Genomic DNA, 14,824 nt, shown 5'->3' on the forward strand with positions numbered 1-14,824 from the left:
CCACAATATATAACATCTACAAAGCTTCGTAAACACATTGCAACAATGGCACAGATTCTTAATCTTAAAAAGTGTGAAATGCAAAACATTGCCTCTTTTTTGGGACATGATCTCGATGTGCATAAAGAATTCTACAGACTTCCCGATTCAGCTCTAACAGTAGCCAAAACAAGCAAATTATTTATGGCTGCAGATAAGGGGACCTTAGAAAAGTATTATGGAAAATCACTTAATGATATTGAAGACCTCTCTGTTGAGGAAGACACTGATGGTGAAGAAGTGGACAAAGAATCCATGATTGAAGCAGTTCCCGGAACAAGTTTTGACAATGAAGAAGATAATTCTGGTGAATTATCTAACAAAATAACTCAGGTTAGGAAGGCTAGGAAATTAAATGCACAAAGTAGGATGCAGTGGTCTGATCTGGAGAAGGAAACAGTGAAACGATTTTTCTCTAAATTTTTGTTGTTGAAAAAAGTTCCAGGGAAAACTGATGGTTTGGATTGCATTAAGGTGTCAGGTGATATACTAAAGGAACGATCTTGGAAACAGGTCAAAGATTTTGTCTATAATATTGTGAAAAAGAACAGACATTCTTAAGTTACCTTTCCATCCTTCATAAAATCACCATTTACAAAGTCTGTATATGAGTGAGTGTATTGATTCACATGAACCATCTATATTAGGTTATTATTTCGCATAACTGATTTTAGGTATCAATATTTGTGAAAAAACAAAGATTGAATCTTATGGGTTCAAAGTGTATTGTTATTACATTTTAATGCTCTCGTCTCCATAATTCAACCTGAATTGTGTTAAAAACTTTCATTCTTGAGTGAATTTACACAAAATCAACATTTTCAATTTGTTTTTTTACCATTTTTGTGCTTTAATGCTATTTTACCTATAATTTCATATGTTAATCACTTTATATCCATGCTGAAGGTTCAAGGTTTCACACAGAAAGTAATTTATTTCAAACTAACAATGTTTGCTCAATAATGTTAAAAGTACAATTTTTATAATACGAAATTTAAATGGCCTAAATACTTTACTTTTGTACTTTGAATGTTCCATTTTTTCTTAATTTTATATATTTGATCCACTGTGAAATTTAGTAACACAGATTTTAACTTTTCTGACACTATACTAACATATATGTGTTCACATATTGTTCTTCCACTTTTGCATGCATCTATCTTATTGTACACATATATGATGTACCGGAAAGTACTGATTTCTTTAAGATTTCACCAAAAATGTCCGTATTTTCTAATTGTATTTTGGCGCAATCGCAACACTACTGATATTTATTATTTCAGATGAAAATTAGAAATGGAACAGAATTTGTATGTTCGAAAGCAGTAGGAGCGATTTTCATGCAAATAACCTGCATTGTCATAACATTCAAAATAATAATTAGTATACTTTTTATTCATATCCAAAAATCATATCAGATATATAAATACAAGATCCCTGAGAATGAAAGGTCATTTTTGTGATTTAGAATGAAATATCGTTACACAGTGTACATTGTTTTATTAGGTTCGGCAACACAAACAGTTTCTATAGTAAGTAAGAACTGAAACTAATTTTGCATTAACTGAAACACATGCTGGACTTTTCGCTATGAGCTTTCAATATGCACACCACACAAAACACAACAGATCGTAACAAAACACACTAGTTAGTCTGATGTCCTTGGTCTACCTGATGATTTTATTTTCTCCACACTATCAATCTTCCATAACTGTGCGAACCATCAATCGATACTGTTCTTGTGCAGTGAACGCATTTGAAATGTGTGTCTAAATTACCTCTGCACTAGCTACAGATTACAAGCATTTTTCTCTTGCATGATGTTCATTGCTTTACAACCCACTAATTTATACTGCAAGTTCTTCCCTGATAGTGCACAAAGCAAATTGCAGTTCTTGCAGTTTTGATTCCTCATTCTCCAAACTTCAGCAAGGTGAATATCACGATTTTGTGTTATGTTATTGTGTTAGCTGAGTTCAGGTGTTTCAGTGTATGAAGAAGACACTCAGTGCATGTGCAATTAAAATTTACTCTCTGTATTGAGATCTTTAAAGGACTGAGTTTGTAAATCATTTTATCTAGCAAAGTATGAAACTATTATTTACATTATCACAATTTTCATGTTTTCATCTTCTGATCATGATGCTTTTTTTTTTTAATAAAACTTGTAAAATTATTACCAACTTACTGGAATAAAAAATGTTTCTTAATGTAGAATTTGATTTGAACTTACAGGTAATCCATTTAATAATATTTAGCATACATGAGGTAAATTAATAATATTATTTGTTGGAATGTGCGTGTATTGTATATGCACATTACTAAGAATTGACTGGTTCGTAATTAAATGAACATTTCTCGTACCATTAGGTTAACTGAGACACTTGAGATCATGATTGAAGGAATCGGACAAATAAGTGTACACGGCTATCATTAAAAGTTTTCCAGCATTTTGTCTCTGTTAACCGACGAAAACATTGGTAAAATCTCATGTAGATGGCTGCAAACCGATTTTGACTTCCAACTTCCCAAATGTAAGTTCAAGTGAGATCTTAACCTATAAGACTAAAGGATGAGCAAGAAGAAATTTGAACCAAGGAAGAGCTTATAAATTTCTCAATGCTCAAATGTGTGATGAATTTTTTGACACCTATAGTATGTTACAAATATACAACAAACCCAAATTGACCGATTTTTCATCATATTAATGACAATCGACATATGTTCTTTATGGTTTGGGAGACTTGATCATTGTAGATTATGTTTCCTTCAAACATAAGTATCACTGACAACAATTGGAATATTACGTAAACTACTTTTGTTTTTTCAACAAATCCTGTACCATTAAAATGGATGTTTAGTCGTTGAACAGCTAAAAAATTCTGAAAACTTCAGTTTGAGTACAGATGGGTAGCATTTTGTCTTTTATCATACTATGCACTCCTTTACCTAAATTATCTAGTGTTAACAGTGATGCATATGTAAAAGTAAACAACATTCTACTTGTAACTTACTTAATTTCTTCTAGTATTTCAGTTGTAATAGACTAGTACTCTGAACTAGTGTTAGGTGAATACAAGGGAACAATTTGGATCAAATTATTTGCGAGGTACTGTTGCACCTTCCAAAAATTTAGAATTATACAGTAGACCCCTGTTCCTGCATCACGGCTGGCATATCTAAATGCACATTTATCTATATTGTATATGTTTATCTCTTAAGAAAAGAATTTTTAGCTCCAGAATCTTGTGGTTTCCTTGCCACATTGATGTAAATGCTTTTTTCACTTATGGCAATACAGTAACGCAAATAACTCAAGAATGCTGCTATCATAATATGACATGCATATTCCCCACTTAGCTGTTTGACTTAGGTTACACAGAGTTCAAAATCCACCTGTCAATGTAGTGTAAGCACATTGGATATACTCATGGGCATCCGGAAGGGGGACAAGGGGGGGTTGTTGTCTCCCCTCTGGAAAATGAAATTCGACCAAAAATTTTGTATCACACACACATAATTGTATTCTAGCCACAATAATATATGTTAATTATTGCATGAACACCATAAATTCAAAATTAAGCAATGTTTTTTTTTAGGGGATAACACTATTTTTGGGGAAAATGTGCCTTGCTTGCCCCCCCCCCCCCTTGAAAAAAAATACCTTCCTTGCCCCTTCCTGGAAAAAATCCTGCGGACGTCCAAGGATATACTTATCAAATAACAAACAGTTCCCCAATTAAAATGTTTGTCACACAGTTCCTCACATAAGAAGAAGTTCCCCGGTTAATGGACTCTCACCACATTGAATACACATATGAAAATCACACAAATTCCCCAGTTCGACTTCAAAAGTTCCCCACTTTAGATGTTTAAAAAGACACAGTTCCCCGTTTGACAGAAAGTTCCCCTCTTGGTGGAAATGAACCTCATTAATTACACTCATCATCATAGTTCCCCATTGGATACGTTTTAAGCTTGTAAGTTCCCCAGTACACAGGTTTAAAAACAGTTCTTGATTTCTCGTGAAAATGACATTTTTCATTCATATTTTAAAATTTGAAGTATCAATTCGACCTCAAGGATGTCAAATATCATAGTAAGATATCAATATTTGATGGTCCCCACAACAAGGTTTTCCGATAGGTTCCCCACATTGACCTCCCTGCAATCCGTGATGTGTTTTGTGTGTGTCTTGTGTAGTAGCTGTGCTGTCTAATGTGTTTGTGTTTGTCTTGTGTAGTAGTTCCTCCATTCATATTGGGGGTTAGGCGTAGAGCTGACAACTCTGCACTGTAAAAAGACATGACAAGGCAAGGCCATGGATGCTCCCAAGGTAAAATATTCTGCAGGTAAAATAGTCCCCCATTCGGATCTCCGGGTGGGGACTACTTTGGGAGGTCCCTGGACTAAGGATAAGATCTACATTAGGATTAGGGATATTAAATTAGGCACCTGGAATGTTCTGAGCCTTTACCGGCCTGGGGCATTTCAGTGTACAGTTAATGAGATAGTTAAGTATAAATTAGATGGAGTAGCTGTCCAGGAAGTTAGGTGGCCAGGAGAAGGGAATTGTAAAACTAAAAATTATACTTTTTTCTATGGTGGTACTGAAAATCATAATTTTGGAACAGGCTTTTTCATAAATAATAGAATTATCTCGGCTCTTAAAACAGTAGAATTTATTAATGATAGGATATCATATGCAGTTTTACAGGGTAGGTGGTGTAAAATTATTTTAATAAACATACATGCACCAACGGAAGATAAAGATGATAATACTAAAGATGACTTTTATACAGAGTTAGAACAGGTCTTTGATAAATTTTCTCAGTATGATATGAAAATTCTGTTATGTGACTGTAATGCACAGATTGGCAAAAAGAGACATTTAAACCCACGATTGGTAAAGAAAGTCTTCATGAATTAAGTAATGATAATAGTATAAGATTGATTACTTTTGCAACCTCAAAGAATTTAATTGTGAAAAGTACCACTTTTAAACATAAAGATATCCATAAATATACCTGGTCTTCTCCAGATGGTAAAACTCATAATCAGATAGATCATATTCTCATTGATAAGATAAGGCATACTAGTATAATTGACGTTCATTCGCATAGAGGTGCTGACTGTGCCAGTGACCATTATTTAGTAATTGCTAAATTAAGAGAAAGACTCTCAGTGATAAATCATAAGCAACCATATCTAAAAGTTATAAAATTTGATAGAGGAAAGTTTGCTGATGAAAGAATTAAGAAAGATTACCAAATTAAACTGTCAAATAGATTTGATGTTTTGCAGGATTTAAATGATGATGAAAATATAAATGAGACAGACGTAAATAAGAATTGGGAGCACATACGTAATGCAATAGAATCAGCTGCTAAAGAAAGTATAGGATACCTTAAACCAAGAAAAAGTAAGCCATGGTTTGATATTGAATGTCATAATCTAATAGAAATAAGAAATCAGGCTAGACTTAGGTGGTTAAATAATTCTGATGATACAAATCTAAGCAAATATAATAGAATAAAGTGAGAAGGTAACTTACTTTTAGAAGTAAAAAGAGAGATTACTTGAAAACAAAATTAACGAAATTGAAACAAACAGCAAAAATAAAAATATCAGAGATTTATATAAAGGTGTAAATGAATTTAGAAATGGGTAGCAACCTAAAGTAAACTTGATAAAAGATAAAGACGGTGATTTTCTAGCTAAATAAATGGAAGAACTACTTTAATGACCTTTTAAATGTCAATGTAGGAGATAAATCAGAAGTAAATGAAGTACACACAGCAGAACCTTTAGTTCCAGAACATAACTTGACTGAAGTTAAAGATGCTATTAAAAGGCTAAAGTATAACAAAGCACCTGGCATTGATTTAATACCAGCTGAGTTAATTAAATATGGTGGAAATTCGTTAATATGTCAAATTCATAAATTAATTTGTTTAATATGGAATAAAGAAGAAATCCCTCAACAGTGGAAAGAATCCATAATTGTTCCTGTGTTTAAAAAAGGTGATAAAATGAACTGCAATAATTACCGTGGAATTTCTCTACTCTCAACAACATACAAAATATTGTCTAACATTCTTTTAACAAGACTAACCACATATGCTAATGAAATTATAAGTGATTATCAATGTGGATTTAAACGTAACAGATCAAATTTTTCACATCAGACAGACACTTGAAAAAAAGTGGGAATATAATCAAAATGTCCATCACCTATTCATTGATTTCAAAAAAGCATATGATTCGGTCAAAAGAGATCAATTACATAATATATTAGTAGATTTTGGAATACCTAAGAAGCTTGTTAGTATGATAAAAGTATGCACCAGTGAAGCAGAAAGTAAAATTCGTGTGGGTATAAATGTGTCTGACAAATTTACAATTCATGATGGGTTAAAACAAGGAGATGCATTATCTCCATTGTTCTTTAATTTTGCCTTAGAATATGCTGTTAGGAAGGTAAAAGAAACTAAAGAAGGACTAAAATTAAATAGTATGACTCAGTTGTTAGCATATGCAGATGATGTAGACTTACTGGGTGATGATGTGAATACAATTAAGAATAATGCTAAAATATTTTTCAAAACTTCTAAAGAGATAGGTTTGGAAGTTAACAATGAGAAAACTAAGTACATGCCGAAACCAAGTGTTAGGTAATAATCAAAACTTAATTATTGATAACAACTCCTTTGAACCAGTTTCCAAATAATACTTACGAGTAATATTAACAAGTGAAAATTGTATTAAAGAGGAAATAAAAAGTAGGCTTAATTCAGGAAATGCATGTTACTTCTCTCTTCATAAACTTTTGTCTTCTCGTTTAATATCTAAGGAACTAAGGAACTAAAAGTTAAAATATACAAAACAGTAATTTTGCCTGTGAAACTTGGTCCCTTACATTGAAAGAGGAACATAAATTGAGAGTATTTGAAAATAAGATCTTTAGAAAAATATCTGGACCTTAAAGGGATGAGGAGACAGGTGAGTGGAGAAGGTTACAAAATTTAGAACTACATAATTTGTATTCATGTCCAGATATTATTAGAATAATTAAATCAAGAAGACTTAGGTGGGCAGGCCATGTGGCACGAATGGGAGAGGAAAGAGGAGTTTACAGGATTCTTGTTGGGAAACGTGATGGTAAGAGACCTGTAGGAAGGCCAAGACGAAGATGGAGGGACAACGTTGAGATGGACCTAAAGGAAATCGGTAGGGATCGAAAAGAGTATATAGATCTTGCTCATGATAGGGACAGATGGAAGAGTTGTGTTGCTGCAGCCATGAACCTTTGGGTTTAAGAAGGCTAGAGAGTTAGTTAGTTGGTAATGATTCTCTTTACTGTGAAACCTCACAAACTATGATGAACCTTGCGGGTAAAAATCTTTGTTGTAAATTGAACAATTGAAAAGCTTCTATTTTGAGTGAACATTCATATGTACACTAAGATCTCCTATATGGACAAAATTATTATTGCAAATTTAACAATTGAAAGGTTTATCTTTAGCGTGAATACTCACATGCTCATAAAGATGATCCTTACGGGCAAAATCTTTCTTGCAAATTGAACAATTGAAAGGATTCTTTCCAGTGTGACCCCTCATATGCGCATTAAGATGAACTTTATGGGCAAAATCTAGCTTGCAAACTGTACAATTGAAAGGTTTCTCTTTAGCGTGAATAGTCATATTTACACTAATATGATCTTTACGGGCAAAACCTTTGTTTCAAATTCAACAATTGAAAGGTTTCTCTTTTGAGTGAATTTTCATATGTACACTAAGATCTCTTTTACGGACAAATTTTTTATTGCAAATTGAACAATTGAAAGGCTTCTCTCCAGTGTGAAGCCTCACATGCACATTAAGATTAACTTTATGGGCAAAACCTTTGTTGCAAATTGAACAATTGAAAGGCTTCTCTTTTGAGTGAACATTCATATGTACACTAAGATCTCTCTTACGGACAAAATTTTTATTGCAAATTGAACAATTGAAAGGCTTCTCTCCAGTGTGACCTCTCACATGCTCCCTAAGATTAACCTCAGAGACAAAACCTTTGTTGCAAATTGAACAATTGAAAGGCTTCTCTTTTGAGTGAACATTTATATGTACACTAAGATTTCTCTTACGGACAAAATTTTTATTGCAAATTGAACAATTGAAAGGCTTCTCTCCAGTGTGACCTCTCACATGCTCCCTAAGATTAACCTTAAAGGCAAAACCTTTGTTGCAAATTGAACAGTTGAAACGTTTCTCTCCAGTGTGAAACCTCACATGCTCAGTAAGATGATACTTAGATACAAAATCTTTGTTGCAAATTGAACAATTGAAAGATTTCTCTCCAGTGTGAAGCCTCACATGTGCATTAAGATGAACTTTATGGGCAAAATCTAGCTTGCAAACTGTACAATTGAAAGGTTTCTCTTTAGTATGAACAGTCATATGTACACTAAGATGTTTTTTACGGGCAAAACGTTTGTTGCAAATTGAACAATTGAAAGGTTTCTCTTTCAAGTGAACATTCATATGTGCACTAAGATGGCTTTTAAGGACAAAATTTTTATTGCAAATTGAACAATTGAAAGGCTTCTCTCCAGTGTGACCCCTCAAATGCTCCCTAAGATTAACCTTAGAGACAAAACCTTTGTTGCAAATTGAACAATTGAAACACTTCTCTCCAGTGTGAACCCTCACATGCTTAGTAAGATGATACTTATATGCAAAATCTTTGTTGCAAATTGAACAATTGAAAGGCTTCTCTCCAGTGTGAAGCCTCACATGCAAATTAAGATAAACTTTACGGGCAAAATCTTTGTTGCAAATTGAACAATTGAAAGGCTTCTCTCCAGTGTGAAGCCTCACATGCGCATTAAGATTAACTTTACGGGCAAAACCTTTGTTGCAAATTGAACAATTGAAAGGTTTCTCTTTTGAGTGAACATTCATATGTACACGAAGATATTTCTTATGGACAAAATTTTTATTGCAAATTGAACAATTGAAATGCTTCTCTCCAGTGTGAACCCTCACATGCTCAGTAAGAAGATACTTATATGCAAAATCTTTGTTGCAAATTGAACAACTGAAACGCTTCTCTCCAGTGTGTACTCTCACATGCTCGTTAAGATAAACTTTACGGGCAAAATCCTTGTTGCAAATTGAACAATTGAAAGGCTTCTCTTTAGTGTGGACTTTCACATGTTCATTAAGTTTATCTTCACGGGAAAAATATTTATTGCAAATTGAACAATTAAGAGGATTCTCTTTTGAGTGAACTTTCATATGTATCCGAAGAACTCCTTTACGGGCAAAATCTTTGTTGCAAATTGAACAATTGAAAGGCTTCTCTCCAGTGTGACCCCTCACATGCACATTAAGATTAAATTTACAGGCAAAACCTTTGTTGCAAATTGAACAATTGAAAGGCTTCTCTTTAGTGTGAACAGTTATATGTACACTAAGTCCTCCTTTACGGGCAAATTTTTTATTGCAAATTGGACAATTGAAAGGCTTCTCTTTAGTGTGGACTCTCACATGCTCATTAAGGTGATCTTCACGGGAAAAATATTTATTGCAAATTGAACAATTAAAAGGATTCTCTTTTGAGTGAACTTTCATATGTTTCCGAATATCTCCTTTACGAGCAAAATATTTATTGCAAATTGAACAATTGAAAGGCTTCTCTTTTGTGTGAACTCTCACATGCTCATTAAGATAAATTTTATGGGGAGTAAAATGTCTCCATTGTGTGGGAACACTCATAAATGTATTACGCTCAGCTTCTTGGACAAAAGTTTTCTTGGAAACTGGACAATTAAAAAACATCTGGGGTTCATGGGCTATCAAATCTCCTTTGTCAGGGAAAGTGTTGTTGGAGATGGGGGCTATACATTGCTTTCTCCTGTTATTAGGCTTAGAACCATCAACATGTGCCTTGCTTGCAAGGGTTTTTGTTGCAGGTTCAGCCTCGAATTTTTCTTCTCTACTAATACATTTTGTAATTTCTTTTGGCTGCTCTTGTTCTCTTAAGTTTCCTGCAGACACTGGCAAATGTGGAACTGACCTTGGGACATCTTGTACCTGTTCTTCCACATAGTTCTCGATCAAATACCTGAAAAAAAATATGATACAAATGTTTTTTTACACTCTAAGTAAATAATGAGAATGACACATGTACAAATGAATGAAAAGAAAGGAGAGAAGAATAGACAGTTGACTGGGATGTACTCATGAAAATGTTCATACATGTATATTATTATGTAGAATGTTCAGCACAAAATGTATCCTTAACCAGGACTCGAGCTAACGTCTCTGGCGTTCCATGCCATTGGTCTACCACTGAGCTACCGAGCCGGCCTGACTTCGCCTGATTTCTTGCATCCACTGTTTTATCTGTGTGGAATCCTGTCGACGCTGCATTTTTACTTAAAGTTCTACGTAGTACATCTCCTATGTGTGCCTAATTTAATGTGTATTATTCCTGCAAGAATGAATACATAATATTTTTTTACAACTTAGTCAAAAAGTATTCATATTTTTGCTGTAATTTTCATTAGGCTAGCCATGAAGCTTGGTGCAGATCAATAGTGTGACAATATGTTGTCATTCCCTCTCACATTTACATTCACTCATTCTTTTTTTTTTCTGTTGCAGGGTAAACAAGAGTTACTACATCCATATCTACTTTCGACCAGAGATGCCCATTTGACTAAAGGCAGCCATTGCACAGTGTCAAAACTCAAGGTCAACCTCCAGCCTCACATGGCCTCAGCCTCTGAACTCCATTTAGGCCTCACCTTCACTCTCAGTGCTCAAGGTCCACTCCTGGTCTTACATGACCTCACACTCATAAGTGTCTTGCAGGCTGGGAACCAGTCGGGGGGTTGAACATTTGTAAGAGTAATTCATTCACAGTAGTCGGAAATGCCTCAAATGATTCAGAAAATAATTAAGGTGCTTTATTTGCCTCACATTTTCAGCCACACTATGTCCATTGATTGAATTGGTATTTTAAGTCCACTTTATGCACAGTAAGGGTACTTGGGACTGGACCTACAGTTTAAAGTGGGATCCGAACCACTATGTGCCTTCAGCGGGTACCGAACCCGGGACCCCTTGATTACAAGGCAAGGACGCTACCACTGCACCATCAGGGAGGCCCACACTATGTCCACTCCAATAAAATTTATTAGGCACAAACACATGTTTACGTCTCTTTCATTACAATGCTTTCAAAATTGTAATTCCTTGTAAAGATGAATATAATGTGTATTATTCCTGCTTGTATAAATATTCTCTACGTATGTGGGTTAAGTCATAAGTCATGGCAATTATTATTATTATTATTTTTTTTTTTTTCGTGAACTGGGGACAACACAAATAATCTAAGATATACGTTTGAAAGTGTATGGAATGTACTTTTGAAGAAGCCACCAGATGAAGTCTGGATGCAGGAGACTCTCGTAGGGAAGAGGCAGAACACATGACTTTGGACAAAAGTATTTTATTTAGGCAGTTAACACTCTGCTCCATATGAAGGCCTCCACCAACCTCACCACTGTTTGATAGGACACAACATGCACACCCAGTGCTTCCCGTAGCTCTGTATGGCATTCCCGTAAATTTTTATCATGGAGAACTGCTATTTTAACATACGAATGTTGCTCCTGCTTCATTACCTCCATTTTCGAATGCTGTCACTCACCGACTGATTTTGTGTGGATGCTTACTACCCCAGCGTTGTTCACATACACCATCTGGTGGCTTCTTTTGAAAGTACATTCCATACACTTTCAAATGCATATCTTAGATTTTTCGTGTTGTCTCCTGTTTGTGAGAAAAAAAAAGTAGTTGCCATGACTTATGACTTATCCCACGTATTTACAGGTACAATTAGAAAAAGTCATTGTAAAAGGGAAAAATTATTTTTAAAAACTTGACAATTGAAAAATGAAGCTTCACATATTTCAGGTTTTCTGAGTTCTCAACATACCTGTACGTGCTCCTTTATTTCGGTCCCCACCTACATGAGTTCAAAATTCTGGATAAAGTATTCTGATATTTAAAATATTAGTGAGATATTATCTTTTTAACAAAAAAGTTCTCGGCTTAGTGAAATGATTATCAATCCACAAGTATCACATGTTTTTCTGGGCAGCCTTAAAAATGGCCATCTTCATAAGCTTCAGGATACTCTTTGTTATTACCTACTAGCAAATGCATTTGTCCCGCACTGTGGCCATGTGGTCTAGGACATCAGCCTTTGGGCTCAGGGTATGGAAAGCATGCTGGTTCAAGTTTCCTCGACAAGTGTAACAGCTTTTCTCATGAGATTTCAGCCAGTGCATGGGACCATGGCCACCCACCATCGTGAGAAAATTGGGGAGCTATGAATGAGTAGCATAACACAGTCGTGGAGACCTACAATGACTGGAGTTTGTTGTGCTGACCACACAACATTCCATAACTGGTTGGATGATTGAACACCTCTGCTGAGGCTTATGGTAGTGAGGCATGCAGTCATCAGGTAGGGCCTGAACCTTATGGACTGTTGCCTCGAAGGTTGAGAAAAAAATGGAACCAATGTCCATTAATATTTCTATTTGGTGTCTGTTGCTGTTTAAGATTGTATGTAATTTTGCCTTCCGCTACTCATTTGTTTTCTTTTTACTCCCGCTGGGAACCTCTTGTGAGCAAGCGGGATTCTGGAAGCGTGATATAGAAGCGTGATATAGCAAAGCGACATGGTGCATGTCGGCTCGCGGCAGCAGGAAGGGCATTTTCATTTAGCCTGTCAGTTGTGGGCTTTTGTATTCATCAGTGTGTGTGCAAACGTTTTACTATTATTGTATATAGTATGTCAGTTCATTAAAGAACCTGTATGAAATCAAATTTGTTGCTGTGTACGTGGTTCCAGCCCTATGGTAAAGCGTCCAAGATGGCGTAAGTCCCAGAGTGAATAGTATATTTTCTTGGTGCTACCGGGAAGGATTCTTCAGACAATTATGGTCCTCCGCATTCCGGATATAGTGACAGTTTGTGTTTCGTGCATTGAGCTGTGATCATCAGTTGTGAACATTTATTTGTGACAGTGCTAACCGTGAGCGTGTTACAGCAGAAATAGTGTTTTTAGTTTGCACACGTACAGTGTTTTCTGCGCTTTCGTAATGGACATTGTTTCAATGCGCATTTTGCAGTGACCTTGAACTCGGTTGCGATAGCATTGGAATCAATCGTCATGGCACAGTTAAATCAGCTGTTTCAGGAACTCTTGTTTTGTCGTATGACGCAATTTTTCCTACGCTTTCGTCTACAGTTGTGTGACTAGATAGTGTCTTTCTTTGCGAACGAATGAAGCAACACCTGACCATGAACTTTTCTTCAGCTCTTCAAGATTTTGTTGGAATCAAAAATGAAGCTCTGCAGAGAAAAACACATTCAACAATCAGTTTCATGTGAAGTGTTTTAACTGCGGCAGCGGTGAGTACAAAGGTCTGGTTTCTTATTAACATTCCTTTAATTATTGTTTCATAGTTCCTTGCATTCTTGTGTTTATTTCTGTATTCAGTTTCATTTCTCAGCAAGCATGGCAAATGTAAGAGCATTAATCAAAGATAGAAGCTCGTTCAAGGGGAAACTTACACTTATACAATCGTATGTCAGTACTTATGACGAATTCTCAGCAAAAATACAACAAATAAAAACCCGCATGGAACATGTAAATGCTATCTAGAGTAAACTGGAAGGCATGCTTGACACAATAGAATCAGAAACACCCGAGGGTGAGCATGACATGGAAAAGAATGAAATCGAAGAAATGTATTTAGATTTAAACTCAAATGCAAACATTAATTGACAACCATGAAAAAGCAACATGTGTAGAAAACAAATGTGTATCTAAAACTTCAAATATGCAGGTGAAACTGCCGGCAATTGCATTACCACATTTTAGCGGTAATTACACGCAGTAGGTGTCTTTCAAGGACACGTTCGTGTCAGTGATACACAACAATGTAGATATTTAAAATGTTCAGAAGTTTCAGTATTTACACGTATCATTGAAAGGCGAGGCCTTGCATCTAATTCAGAACTTAACAATGACAGAAGCAAATTACACTATTGCTTGGGAGCAACTCAATGAACAATACGACAATAAAAGATTGATTGCAGCATCACATGCAAATTATATTTTATATATCAATCCAGTTGTAAAAGAGAATTGTCAGGAACTTCGCGCATTTACAAACACTACAGTTAGCTCTATTTCAGCGCTCAAACTGATAACTGAGGACATGTCATTAGCCAGTGGCGCAGGAACGTTTTTCATTTGGGGGGGTACAAAATTCAGTCTCCCATATTATATATATACAACCTTGGTGACAATGAAGTTCGACCAGAAATGAATACGTGATTAAATGCACAGAGGCATAGGCGGTGAAATGGGTGACCCGCAGAAGTGACGCATGTGTGTAAGAGGAGGCGTGTGAGCAGGCAAGAATCGTGATCCCAGCATGTTGCACCCAAGGTCACATAAAGAACGAAAACAGGGAACTATACGCGTGACATTGAACTTTGACCAGGCACCAGACCCATACGGATTAATTCCAGATAGTGGCGCATTCGATGGAAGCATGAAGTCTCGGACACGATAAGGGAGTCCGCCGTATATAAGCGCGTGCTGTGCACTGAGGAACCGCAGTGCATCATCACCATGGCCAGGGGCAAACCTATTGACAACACCGTGAGGAGAAGAGTGGTGGAGTTGC

At 35.6% G+C, this 14,824-nt stretch overlaps 1 protein-coding gene across 1 annotated transcript in view; it reads right to left on the minus strand.

Moving 5' to 3' along the window:
- The window catches only part of LOC145999310 (uncharacterized), a 138,343-nt gene that overhangs the window by 54,072 nt on the left and 69,447 nt on the right, over positions 1 to 14,824 (minus strand). The window lies entirely within an intron of this gene.

This window comes from Lepisma saccharinum, chromosome 15 (genome assembly GCF_977018435.1).
Source record: "Lepisma saccharinum chromosome 15, izLepSacc3.1, whole genome shotgun sequence".
In the NCBI taxonomy this organism is placed as follows: domain Eukaryota; kingdom Metazoa; phylum Arthropoda; class Insecta; order Zygentoma; family Lepismatidae; genus Lepisma; species Lepisma saccharinum.